The following is a 12908-nucleotide window of genomic DNA, read 5'->3' as shown; positions in this document are numbered from 1 at the left end:
TCAAACTCCTGCGCTGGAGCAATTCTCCCACCTCAGCCTCCCCAGTAGCTGGGACTACAGGTACACACCACACACCTGGTTAACTATTTTTGTAGAGAGTGAGTCTCATTATGTTGTCCAGACTGGTCTCAAACTCCTGGCCTCAAGAGATGTTCCTGCCCAGCCTCTCAAGCAGCTGGGACTGCAGGCATGCATTACCACGCTGACTTTTTTTTTTTTTTTTTTTTGAGACGGAGTCTTGCTCTGTCTCCCAGGCTGGAGTGCTGTTGCGTGATCTCGGCTCACTGCAAGCTCCGCCTCCTGTATTCACACCATTCTCCCACCTCAGCCTCCCGAGTAGCTGGGACTATAGTGGCCCACGACCACACCTGGCAAATTTTATTTTTGTATTTTTTGTAGAGATGGGGTTTCACCATGTTAGCCAGAATGGTCTGGATATCCTGACCTTGTGATCCACCCATCTCAGCCTTCCAAAGTGCTAGGATTAAAGGTGTGAGCCACTGTGCCTGACCTTTGTTTTTTTTTTAAGTGGAGACAGGGTCTCTCTATGTTGCCCAGGCTGGAACTCCTGGCCTCAAGCGATCCTCTACCTTGGCCTCCCACAGTGCTAGGATTACAGGTGTGAACTACCTTGCATAGTTCTATTATTATTATTATTTTTTAATGAAGTGTAACAAACATACAGAAAAGACCAGGCATGGTGGCTCACTCCTATAATCCCAGCACTTTGGGAGTCTAAGGCGGGAGGATCACTTGAGCCCAAGAAGTTCAAGACCAGCCTGGGCAATACAGTGAGACTCCTGTCTCAATTAAAGAAAAATAAAATAAAATTTAAAAAAATACAGCAAAGTCCACATGTATATGTAGCTTGATGAAATTTCACAAAGTAAGTAAACCAGCTAATTGCACCCAGTTCAAGAAACAGCATACCACCAACCAGTCTCTCTGAAGACACCCTAATGCTGCCTGTTAATCACTGGCCCACCCCGTCTCACTGTAGGGGTTGTGAGGAGTTCCTTCCAGATCTTCTCTTTCCTAAAACTGCTGAGAGGCTTGTGTCGACTGAGCTATGCAGGTAGTTTAGATGCATGGTGAGGTTTGGAAAACATTCCTGGAAGGCTTACAGTCTCCTTGGTCATAAGTAAAACCAGAGGATGCTTTGCTTTCAGCCTGGAACACAGCACAGCTGTCTGGCTGCGTTTCCCCATGGAGCAGTGGGCATTTCCTGAATCTGGGGTCTGCAGAGCACGTGGTGACAGTTCCCGGGTTCAGGAAGCTCAGTTGGTCGGCTCCAGCCTGGGCATGTGGCCTTCTCTCCCTGGAAGAAGTTGCATGAAGAGGTATTTTTGGAAGGTGCAGGAATTCTGTAGCCACTTGGAAAATGCCTGCTCATAGGCTGGGCTGAATTTTCATTTTCAAATGATGATGTGGCTAAGGGGCCTGACCTGCCCAGTTTTCCAGGATCTAGGGGTGGAGAAAGTCAGGAGTCCTGCTCACTTCTTTCTTTTTCTTTAAATTGTATCACCCTTTTCTTTCTGCCTTAAATCCTTGTATCCTGGAAGCTTCAAGAGAACTGCGAAGTGCCTCCCGCAGGTCGTTGGCTCTCTGATGCTGTGTGCAGGTAAGTGTTTCATCTTGTCCCAAATTAGCCAGGGCTTTTAGGTCACTTTAGGTCGAGTGAAAGTTTAACTCTCAGTTCTTCGTCAAAGATCTTTGGCCCTGGAGTCCTCACCTGGAGTTTCCCTGTCCTTTCCTGGCAGGACCCTGAGTGACCCAAGTGTCCTCCTGTTCTCCCTGGGTCCCGGCTCCGGTGCCCTGCTGGCCTTCTTTGACAATTGCAGCGTTTGCTGTTCATCTAGCCATTCATTACCTGTCCGTCCATCCATCCATCCATCCATCCATCCATCCATCCAGTGCCAGGCCAGTTGCTGCTAGTTGTGACAGACACATTCATCTCCTTCTTCTTCTTCTTCTTCTTCTTTTTTTTTTTTTTTGAGATGGAATCTTGCTCTGTCGCCCAGGCTGGAGTGCAGTGGCAGGATCTCAGCTCACTGCAACCTCCACCTCCTGGGCTCAAGTGATTCTCCTGCCTCAGCCTCCTGAGTAGCTGGGATTACAGGCGCCCATGACCACACTCAGCTAATTTTTGTATATTTAGTAGAGACGAGGTTTCATTATGTTGACCAGGCTGGTCTTGAACTTCTGACCTCAAGTGATCTGATCGCCTCACCTCCCGAAATTCTGGGATTACTGGCGTGAGCCACTGCGTCTGGCCTCAAATTTTTCATTTCTGAGGGACTCCCCATCTCTGCCATTTCCCACCTCTGCCACCATCTTCCCTTCATGCCAGACCCCAGAATGAAAATGTCACAAAGAGAGCTTTGCTGCATTTGTGTCCTTTTTTTTTTTTTTTGAGACGGAGTCTTGCTTTGTCACCTAGGCTGGGTGTGCAATGGCGTGATCTCGGTTCACTGCAGCCTCTGCCTCCAGGGTTCAAGCAATTCGACTGCCTCAGCCTCCTGAGTAGCTGGGACTACAGCAGGGCGGCACCATGCCCTGCTAATTGCTGTAGTTTTAGAGAGGAGGTTTCACCATGTTGGCCAGGATAGTCTTGATCTCCTGACCTCATGATCCGCCAGCTTCGGCCTCCCAAAGTGCTGGGATTACAGGCATGAGCCACTGCGCGGGGACTGTGTCCTTCTTAAGAGCAAAGCAATGCCAACAACCCCCAAAGCAAAAGCGCTGGAGGGCAGTGCTGCCTTTTCAGTTCTCAAAGCCTGCATATTCCTAGGTATGTTGCATAGACTTTCCCTCCAGGAGGTGAGGTTGCTGTAGTAAGGAGTTCTCACTCCTCCTTGGCCAGCTATTCTCTAGCGGTGAATTCCCAAGGCAGACGTGGTGCAAAGCCTGGCCTAGAGGAGAGAAACTCGCAGCTCTCACTGGGATGGCAGCAAGCACTGGTCCATTTCCTCTGCTTCTGAGCCGTGCCAGGGTTGCGTAGGCTGTTTGGAAGAAACAGGCTGTGAGCCCTTTGAATTGCCTAAAGAGAGGGCAAAGCCATCTATACTCTCAGGTGAGGTTATCTTTTATTTTTTATTTTTTTGAGACAGAGTCTTGCTCTGTCGCTCAGGCTGGAGTGCAGTTGTACAGTCTTGGCTCACTGTAGCCTCCACATCCTGGGTTCAAACGATTCTTCTGCCTCAGCCTCTCGAGTTGCTGGGATTACAGGTGTGCACCACCACACCTGGCTAATTTTTGTATTTTTAGTAGAGATTGGGTTTTACCATGTTGACCAGGCTGGTCTCGAACTACTGACCTCAAGTGATCCACCCTCCTTGGACTCCCAAAGTGCTGGCATTACAGGTGTGAGCCATCGCGCCTGGCCAATGCTCTCTGGTGAGATTATCTAATTTTGGGCTGATCACCTGGAGAGGTGAGGCCCAGGAGGGAAATTAGAAACACAGAAAGAATGTTCAGAATCTATGAGGCTCATTAAATTACACAGAGAAATAGAAATGTGATGTGAACCAGATGTGCATACAGGCTTGGAAAGTTTTTCAGGAACGAGTTTTCCTTTTAAAAAAAGTTATGTATTCATTCCTTGTAAATAGGTAATCCAGGCCAGGCATGATGGCTTATGCCTATAATCCCAGCACTTTGGGAGGCCAAGGTTGGAGGACTGCTTGAGCCCAGGAGTTCAAGACCGGTTTGAGCAACATAGCAAGATCCCATCTCTAAAAAAAAAAAAAGAATAAAAGACTGGGCATGGTGGCTCACACCTGAAATCAGCACTTTGGGAGGCCAAGGTGGGCAGATCACATGAGGCCAGGAGTTTAAGACCAGTATGGCCAACATATTGAAACCCTGTCTCTACTAAAAACACAAACATTAGCTGGGCATGGTGGCGGGTGCCTGTAATCCCAGTTACTCGAGACACTGATGCAGGAGAATTGCTTGAACCCGGGAGGCAGAGGTTGCAATGAGCTGATATCATGCCATTGCACACCAGCCTGGGCAACAGACCGAGACTCTGTCCCAAAAAAAAAAAAAAAAAAAAAAAAGCAGGGAGTGGGTGGCGTGCAGCTGTAGTCTTAGCTACTCAGGAGGTTGAGGTGGGAGGATCGCTTGAGCCCAGGCGTTTGAGGCTGCAGTGAGCTATGACTATGCCACTGTACTCCAGTCTGGGTGACAGAATGAGGCCCTGCCTATTAAAATAAGAAAAAAAAAAAAAAAAAAAAAAAGATAATCCAAGCACATAGCACATAATTTTTTTTTTTTTTTTTTTTTTGAGACGGAGTCTCACTCTGTCAGCCAGACTGGAGTGCAGTGGCATGATCTCTGCTCACTGCAAGCTCTGCTGCCTTCTGGTTCACGCCATTCTCCTGCCTCAGCCTCCCTAGAAGCTGGGACTACAGGCGCCCGCCACCACGCCCGGCTAATTTTTTTGTATTTTTTGTAGAGACGGAGTTTCACCACGTTCGCCAGGATGGTCTCGATCTCCTGACCTCGTGATCTGCCCGCCTCGGCCTCCCAAAGTGCTGGGATTACAGGTGTGAGCCACCGCGCCCGGCCAGCACATAATTTTTTAAGGTGCCAAAGAGTACATAGCTAAGAATTAGTCTTTTTCCTACTCCTGTGCCCAAGTCCTTCAGTTTCCCTCTCAGAGACAAAACTGTTACCAACTTAATGTGTGCATCTTTCTTGATATTGCCTCTGAAAATAAGAAGTGTGTGTGTGTGTGTGTATTTTAAATATATACAAATGGGTATATTATACACACTGTTTTGAACTTTGTTCTTTTCACTTGAGTATGTTTTGGAGTTTCTTTTCCTACTAGCAGATGTACTATATGTGTTGGGGCAGATTTAGAAAGCAGGAGAAGTTCATCTTGTTCTCAATAGCCCTGAGCTTTGCTTCAGATCAAGCTGCTTCTTACTTCTGCCTCAAAGGCTGGACCCTGTCAGCTACAGACAGTGTAGTTCCTGGGTCACCTGAAGCTGCCCTGCTCAGTGAGACATCCTGCCATGTGACAGGTTTCACTGAAAGGATTGTGTCCTTTGTTCTTACTGAATTCCCACATCTAGAATTCGTTCTCACAGTTTAATACGTGGTAGGAGGACCGGTGTCAGCTCCCCATGTGGTTACTCAATTCTTCTTCCAGGTCTTATAGGTGGGGGAAGGATTTTCTGGGCAGTGTGGGAGGTCATCTCAGATCTCCATCTCCACTTTGTGGAGAGAGCCTGGCAGGGGCTGTGCACCGGCGGTGGCTTCTGTATTACTGAGGTCATGGTGAGTCCTTTTCCTGAAGAGGTCTGAAATGTAGAAAGCAGAATGGAACTTGGCCCTTGCTTAACTGGTTAGAGGATCACCTGAGGTCAGGAGTTCGAGACTAGCTTGGGCAACATAGCGAGACCCTGTCTCTAAAAACAAAACAAAGGCTGGGCGCGGTGGCTCACACCTGTAATCCCAACACGTTGGAAGGCGGAGGCAGGCGGATCATCTGAAGTCAGGAGTTCGAGACTAGCCTGGCCAACATGGTGAAACCCTGTCTCTACTAAAACTACAAAAAAAAAAAAAAAATTATCTGGGCATGGTGGCAGGCGCCTGTGATCCCAGCTACTGGGGAGACTGAGGCTGAAAAATCACTTGAACCCGGGAGGTGGAGGTTGCAGTGAGCCAAGATCATACCATTGCACTCCAGTCTGGGCAACAAGAGAGAAACTCCATCTCAAAACAAAAACAAACAAACAACAAAATTGCTGTCTACTGTCTTATAGTCAGTTTTCTTATCTGTGTGTGTGGGTGTGTGGGTGTATACATACATATATATATATTTTTTGTTTGTTTTGGGTGAGAGGCAAGGTCTCACTCTGTCACCCAGGCTGGACTGCAGTGGTGCCATCACGTCTCACTGCAGCCTAGAACTCCTGGGCTCACAGGATCCTTCTGCCTGGGCTTCCCAAAGTGCTGGGATTACAGGAGTGAGCCACCACACCCAGTCAGTTGGTTATCTGTAGAAGGAGATATATGTACCTTAGACAGTTGCTGTAAAGATCAAATGAGGTCCACACAAAAACTTCTACACAAATGTTCATAGCAGCATCATGAATAATAGCCAAAAAAGTAGAAACAGATGTCTATCAATGGATTAATGGATAAATAAAAGGTGATGTCCAGCCAGGAATGGTGGCCATGCCTGTAATCCCAGCACTTTGGGAGGCCAAGGCAGGCAGATCACTTGAGGCCAGGAGTTGAAGATCAGTCTGGGCAACTTGATGAAACCCCATCTCTACTAAAAATACAAAAATTAGCCAAGCATGGTGGCACATGCCTGTAATTCCAGCTACTTTGGAGGCTGAGGCACGAGAATCACTTGAGCCCGGGAGGTGGAGGTTGCAGTGAGCCAAGATCACATAACTCCACTCCAGCCTGGGAGACAGAATGAGATTCTTCTCAAAAAAAAAAAAAAAAAGTGATGTCCGTACAATGGAATATTATTTGGCCATAACAAGGAATGAAGTGCCGATACATGCTACGACATGGATGAACTTTGAAAATATTATACTATGTGCAAAAGAAGGTAGTTACCTTCTTGGGTTCAAGCAATTCTCCTGCTGCAGCCTCCCGAGTAGCTGGGACGACAGGCGTCCACCACCATGCCCAGTTAATTTTTGTATTTTTAGCAGAGACGGGATTTTACTATGTTGGCCAGGCTGGTCTCGAACTCCTGACTTCAGGTGATTCACTAGACTTGGCTTCCCAAAATGCTGTAATTAGAGGCATGAGCCACCGCACCTGGCCTAGTAGACAGCAATTTTGAATACAGCTGTTAGATTCTGCACTCATGCCTTCTCTAATCCATGTCAACACAGTAGAAATAATTGCTTTGACAGAACCTGGTGTGGACGTGTCTCCAGGAAGAAACTGTAAAATGAATGGATCATTTTGTGAAATGTCTGCCCTTTCCCCACCTTTCTTTTGCCTCTTTGCCTTTTTCTCCCTTCCTAGTTTTTCTTTCTTTCTTTTAGGGCGTCAGCCTCCCACCTCTGTGGTTGGGAGGGACTATTGCACGTCTACACTCTCGGTGCGGATGAAATAGTGTTTGCGTTCGTTATCTGCATTTGCGCGTTATCTCCCCCAGGAGATGACAGCTCCTCTGCCAGCAGCTGGCAACGGTGGGCTCTGAAGCAGAGGAGGGGAATTATCAGGAAAAACTCATTTTATTGTCCTGTCCTAGGGTTTCACTGATGAAGGCCTCTGGGCTACCCACGTGGGGGGTGGGGGCGGTGAGACCGCCACCTGCCCGCGGCTCCCCTGCAGCCAAGCCACGCGCGCCGTTGCTAGGGCAACCACCCCGCCAGGCCGGCTGCTGCCGGGAAGCCCCCTCGGGAGCGCGCACGGGCAGGGCTGTGGGGGCGCGGGCCGGCTGCGACGTCAGACCCCCGCCCCTCGGCGCCTGCCGGACCCAGCTCCATCCCCAGCTCCACCTCCCTCAGTGGGCAGCCGGCCGGAACCCACGAATCAGAGCAGCCGACACATCGCCCGCTCACCCAATCGCAGCAGTTGTGTGATCCCGCCACCGCCCCGGACCCTGGAGGTCCGCGCTGAGGCGGCGACCGCGGGAGTCGCTGCTGAGGCGGCCTCGTGTGCGGGTCGGAACGGCGCTCTTCTGCGGGGCCGGTCCGGGCTGGCAGCTGCTGGCGCCTGGCGGTGAGGGCGGGCTCCCGAGTGGCCCCCCACCGAAGGCGGTGGGACTAGCGGCTGAGGCCAGGATGCCGTCCAGGCGGCGCGGCGGCTCCTCACTCTTCCCAGGTAAGGGGGACGCGGCGCTCGCTGCGGCTCCGCTCCCCTCTCGTCTCCTCACTCCCGGCCCCGAGCCCCGTCCTGGCATCCGTTGGCCCCTTGTCGCCTCCTGCCCGCTGCCTCCCGGTTGTCCAGCCCCGCCTCCGAGCGCGGAGCCCCGAGTCTGGCCCGTCCAGCCCCTGCTCCCACGCCCCTTCCCCCATCGCCGGCGTTTCCCGGGCTCGGCTTCTTCCCGGCCGCGGGGGCCTCTGCCCTCTGCCCCTTCTCTCCCTTCTCGCAGCCCTGGGACCACGTCCTAGCCCCGCAGTCCCCAGGGATGAGACCCTCGTCTCGCCGGGATCGGACATTTGCCCCCACCTCTACCCCGGCTGCGCTTCTCGAGCTCATCGCCCCATCATCCTACCCTTTGTACGTTGTCCTGTCTGCATGGCAGTCCCCTGCCCCGCTCCAGGTGTCCCTGGGTCTTGCCCTTTTGCTCCTAAGTACCTTCCTTTCCCAACTCACCTCTTCTCCCCTCACTTTGACCACCCACCATCGCGATCTCCTTTTCCTTCCCTTACACTTAAACCTCCAGACACTTTCCCACTCTCTGGAATGCCAGATCCATCGTTTTTTTTTTTTTTTTTTTAAGAGAGAGAGTCTCGCTATGTTGCCCAGGCTGGCCTCGAACTCCAGACCTCAAGCGATCCTTCTGCCTCGCCCTCCAAAGTTTTGGGATTACAGGCGTGAGCCACTGTGCCCGGCTCAGGTCCATAGTGTAATATCTTCATTCGTCCTTACATGAGCTGCACCCCATAACATGTAAACTCCCTTTCCCAGAGTCTAGCACACAGTAGGCCTGGCATATGGTGGGTGGTCACGCATGTTAGCCTCTTCCTCCTTCCAGGCCTTTTGTACTTTCCAGATGATGGTAGCAAGAAGTCCATTGTCCACAGGGATTTGACTCTGCTTGAAGAATGGTATGGGAGATGGCAGGAGAAATTGGTGAACTCCAGTAAAGCGATTAAATGGTCACTTACTTACTGCATTCATTAAGAAGAAACAATTCTACTATCTGTACCATGTATTGTTTTATGTTAATTGCCTTTGTAAAGGATTCTTAGGCTGCTAGTCAGCGAGCTTTACAGTATAATTACTCCCCATCCCCTCTCCATCCCCATCTGCAGTGTTTAGGGAACCTTTCTTTTTAGGAAAGAAAGAGCCCCTACCTCCCAGCTAAAATGGCGTAGTATATAAGCAGTGTTTCTCGTGGTTATCTATTAGCTGGATAGTCCAGGGAGCTTCAATGAATTTTCATCTTTAAGAACCAGAAGGAATCAGGATTTGGATTTCCTGGAATCAGCTGCTGTACAGACCAAATATGCTTGAGAATGAAACTTCTGACAAGTCCTCTAAGAGTGAGAGAGGAATTATCCACCCCTCTCCCTCCGCCTCTCCAAGCACTCGCTCTCGGAGGAAGTAGCGAGTCGATTTTTAAAAAAGAGTAAAATACGTTTGACTTTTTAAAATGATAAAAGCATTGTCATTGGCCCTGTACTATTCTTGCCACCTTTGCTCTGATGCTCTCAAGCCTGGACAATCAGTCAGCTTTTTCTGCTCCTGGGCTCCCAGGGCAGGCTGGCGAAAATCATGTAACTAAGCTGCTGGGTGCTGTTTCTGCACACTTCTGGATTCTGGAGATCCTTTGACTTACTCTCTAGATTCCGCTTATGTCCTAAAATCTAAATGGCTGTTTATAGATCTTCACCGTTCTTCTCTGACTCTTTGTCCTACTCTTGCCTTCGCTTCATTGCTTATTTTGCCACTTAACTCCACAGAAGAAATTGGTGGGCATCGGCCCTGAACTCTTAAGGAGCTGTCATTTTTGTCTGTGCCTGTCTGTCCCTGATTTCTAATATCCTTTCCTTTGATCTCAGAGGAAGAGGGGTCTTCCTTTCTAAAGCTAATCTCTTCCCATATTATTATTTTTTCTGTTGGACGGTATACATCCTCAGGTTTCCATCATTCAGACCAAAACAAAGCTTTTCTTGATGCTTCCCTTTTCTCTTTTTATTCTTCTCAGATTAACGTGGCATTCCTTAGGGTTGCATTTTTGTTTTTTTCTCTAATTTCCTTGTGTGATTACATGTCCTTTGGTGGCTTCAAATAGCACCTGTATATTTATGGTTTTTGAAGACGTCTATTTGGTCCCCATTTCTCTGGAACCTCAGGTTCTAATTTTCATCTGCCTTCTGCATAGCTGTATGTGGATGCTTGATTACTTCAAATGTGGTTACCTTTTCCTTCCCTTTCTTTCCACCCATAGCCCCCTTCAAGCACATATACAAACATTCCTATTTTAAGATCTTTACTCTAGAAACCTTAAAATCATCTTCTTTTCTCCTCACATTAAGTCTAGCATAGATCCTATTGTTGCTACCTCAGATCTTTTTTTTTTTCCCTCTCTTCATAAGATCTTTTTTTCCGGCCGGGCGCGGTGGCTCAAGCCTGTAATCCCAGCACTTTGGGAGGCCGAGACGGGCGGATCATGAGGTCAGGAGATCGAGACCATCCTGGCTAACACGGTGAAACCCCGTCTCTACTAAAAATACAAGAAAATTAGCCAGGCGAGGTGGCGGGCGCCTGTAGTCCCAGCTACTCGGGAGGCTGAGGCAGGAGAATGGCGTGAACCCGGGAGGCGGAGCTTGCAGTGAGCCGAGATCGCGCCACTGCACTCCAGCCTGGGGCACAGAGCAAGACTCCGTCTCAAAAAAAAAAAAAAAAAAAAAAAAAAAAGATCTTTTTTTCCTCTCTCTTCATTGCCAGAAGACTGGTTCAGACCTTGGTTATGCTTTTTCTGAACCTCTGCGTCCTGTAGTTCTACTTCATCCTCCACATTGCTGCTGGAATTGGTTCCATTTCTGAGACATCAATCTGATCATGCTGCTTGTTTTCTTTAAAAATTCTCAGCAGCTCCCAAACCCTTAGTATGTTGAGCCAGTCCTTCCAGGCCTTCTGCAGCATGGGCGCATCTCCTTCCTGGACCCTTTGTGATCCAGAGAAAAAAGCGGTAAAGAAACAGACCATTCACTATAGTACAATCAAGACTTTGACAGAGATGACTACAGGGTGCTCTGGGAGCATCACCCTGGAGTGAGGACATGTTTCTGTCGACAGGCATCTAGGACTTTTTCTGACTACCCTTTCTCCTCAGTTTGGGTTAGGTGACTTTTCTTTGTGTTCCCACAGCACTCTGTACATACTTCCATCTCCATTTTTACCACTTACACCATTTTTACTTTTTTTTTTTTTTTTGAGACACAGTCTTGGTCTGGTGCCCTGGCTGGAGTGCAGTGGTGCCATCTCAGTTCACTGCAACCTCTGCCTCCTGGGTTTGAGCAATTCTTGTACCTCAGCCTTCCGAGTAGCTGGGATTACAGGCGCCCGCCACCACACCCAGCTAATTTTTGTATTTTTAGTAGAGACGGGATTTCACCATGTTGGACAGAGACCAGTCTTAAACTCCTGACCTCAAGCAATCCGCCCGCCTCAGCCTCCCAAAGTGCTGTGATTACAAGGGTGAGCCACTGTGCCCAACCCATTTTTACTATTTATAATGTTCTGTTTTCTTATTTTTCTCCCTGACTTGAGAGTGAACTCTTTAAGGAAAAGGGTTGCGTCATATCTCATTGTATCTCCAGTTTCTAGCAAATTGCCAGGCACATAGCGCTCAGTAAACTAAGTTTTCAGAAGAGCTGAATCTAGACAAGGAAAGGTAAGGGGAGATGGGCATTTTGGAAGAGAGGGTAACATACAGAAAAGTGTGTCATAGGCTGGGTGCGGTGGCTCACCCCTGTAATCCCACCATTTTGGGAGGCTGAGGCAGATGGATCAAGACCATCAAGACGGCCGGGCGCGGTGGCTCAAGCCTGTAATCCCAGCACTTTGGGAGGCCGAGGCGGGTGGATCACGAAGTCAGGAGATTGAGACCATCCTGGCTAACATGGTGAAACCCCGTCTCTACTAAAAATACAAAAAACTAGCCGGGCGTGGTGGCGGGCGCCTGTAGTCTCAGCTACTTGGGAGGCTGAGGCGGGAGAATGGCGTGAACCCGGGAGGCGGAGCTTGCAGTGAGCCGAGATCACGCCACTGCACTCCAGTCTGGGAGACACAGCGAGACTCCGTCTCAAAAAAAAAAAAAAAAAAAAAAAAAAGACCATCAAGACCTGGGCAACATGGTGAAACCCCATCTCTACTAAAAATACAAAAATTACCCAGGCGTGGTGGCGGGTGCCTGTAATCCCAGCTACTCAGGAGGCTGAAAAAGGAGAATGGCTTGAACCTGGGAGGCAGAGGTTACAGAGAGCTGACTCCAGCCTGGGCAAGAGTGAGACTCCATCTCAAAAAAAACAAAAAAACAAAAAAACAAACAAAAAAAACCGTGCGATAACCTGGTGTTTTTGGAAAGAACTGGTAATTTGGAAAGGCTGGAGAATGGGCACGATGAGCGATGAGGCTGGGAAGGTATATAGGAGCCGCTCATGAATGACCTTGTGTGTCCTAACACATAATCTTGATGACAGCGAGGAACCTTTGAAGGATTTCATCCTGGGCAGATCTTACAAAGTCTGGCTTGTTCCCATCTCAGGCTTTGTGTCTTGCTGCATGTGTTACCTTTTGCCTCAGCCATATAAAATCACCTCCATTAGCTGAACATGCCTAAATGGCTTTATGTTTCTCTTTCTCCATAGAATGCATTTTCCCACTTAGGCACCTGTAGATTATACAGACTTCTGGTTACCTCTGCAGTAAAGCCTTCCCACATCTGCCTGCAATCCATCTCTCTTCATCTCTACTGTCATTTACTTGTTTATATGTCTTTCTCTACTCTAATGGTAGGGCTTTGAAATCAGGGTGGGTTTTGATTCATGTCTGCATCCCCTACTCTGGCAGGTAACATGAATGAGTATTGTGACCAGGTATATTTTGATTGTATTTATTTATTTTTCTAGAGATGGGAGTCTTGCTATGTTTCCCAGGCTGGTCTTGAACTCCTGGCTTCAGGTAACCCTCTGCCTTGACTTCGCAAAGTGTTGGGATTATGGGTGTGAGTCACTGCGCCTGGC

The 12908-nt window shown here is 48.8% G+C and overlaps 1 protein-coding gene across 10 annotated transcripts in view; it reads left to right on the top strand.

The window, feature by feature from the left end:
• The first annotated feature begins 1451 nt into the window (after positions 1-1451).
• TPST1 (tyrosylprotein sulfotransferase 1) overlaps positions 1452-12908 on the top strand; it is a 154580-nt gene continuing 143123 nt past the window's right edge. For 7 of the 10 annotated variants that reach the window (XM_045387956.2, XM_045387957.2, XM_045387952.2 and 4 more), the window contains exon 1: positions 7621-7812. The gene's annotated coding sequence lies outside the window, so the exon portion shown is untranslated. Of the gene's footprint in view, positions 1622-7620; positions 7813-12761; positions 12847-12908 lie in introns of those variants that run through there. The other 3 variants (XM_074034864.1, XM_074034863.1, XM_065541849.2) reach the window with 3 other exon arrangements.

The sequence above is a fragment of the Macaca fascicularis genome, chromosome 3 (assembly GCF_037993035.2).
Source record: "Macaca fascicularis isolate 582-1 chromosome 3, T2T-MFA8v1.1".
NCBI lineage: Eukaryota > Metazoa > Chordata > Mammalia > Primates > Cercopithecidae > Macaca > Macaca fascicularis.
The sequence above is the reverse complement of the archived record's forward strand: the minus strand, read 5'-3'. Positions and strand labels throughout refer to the sequence as shown.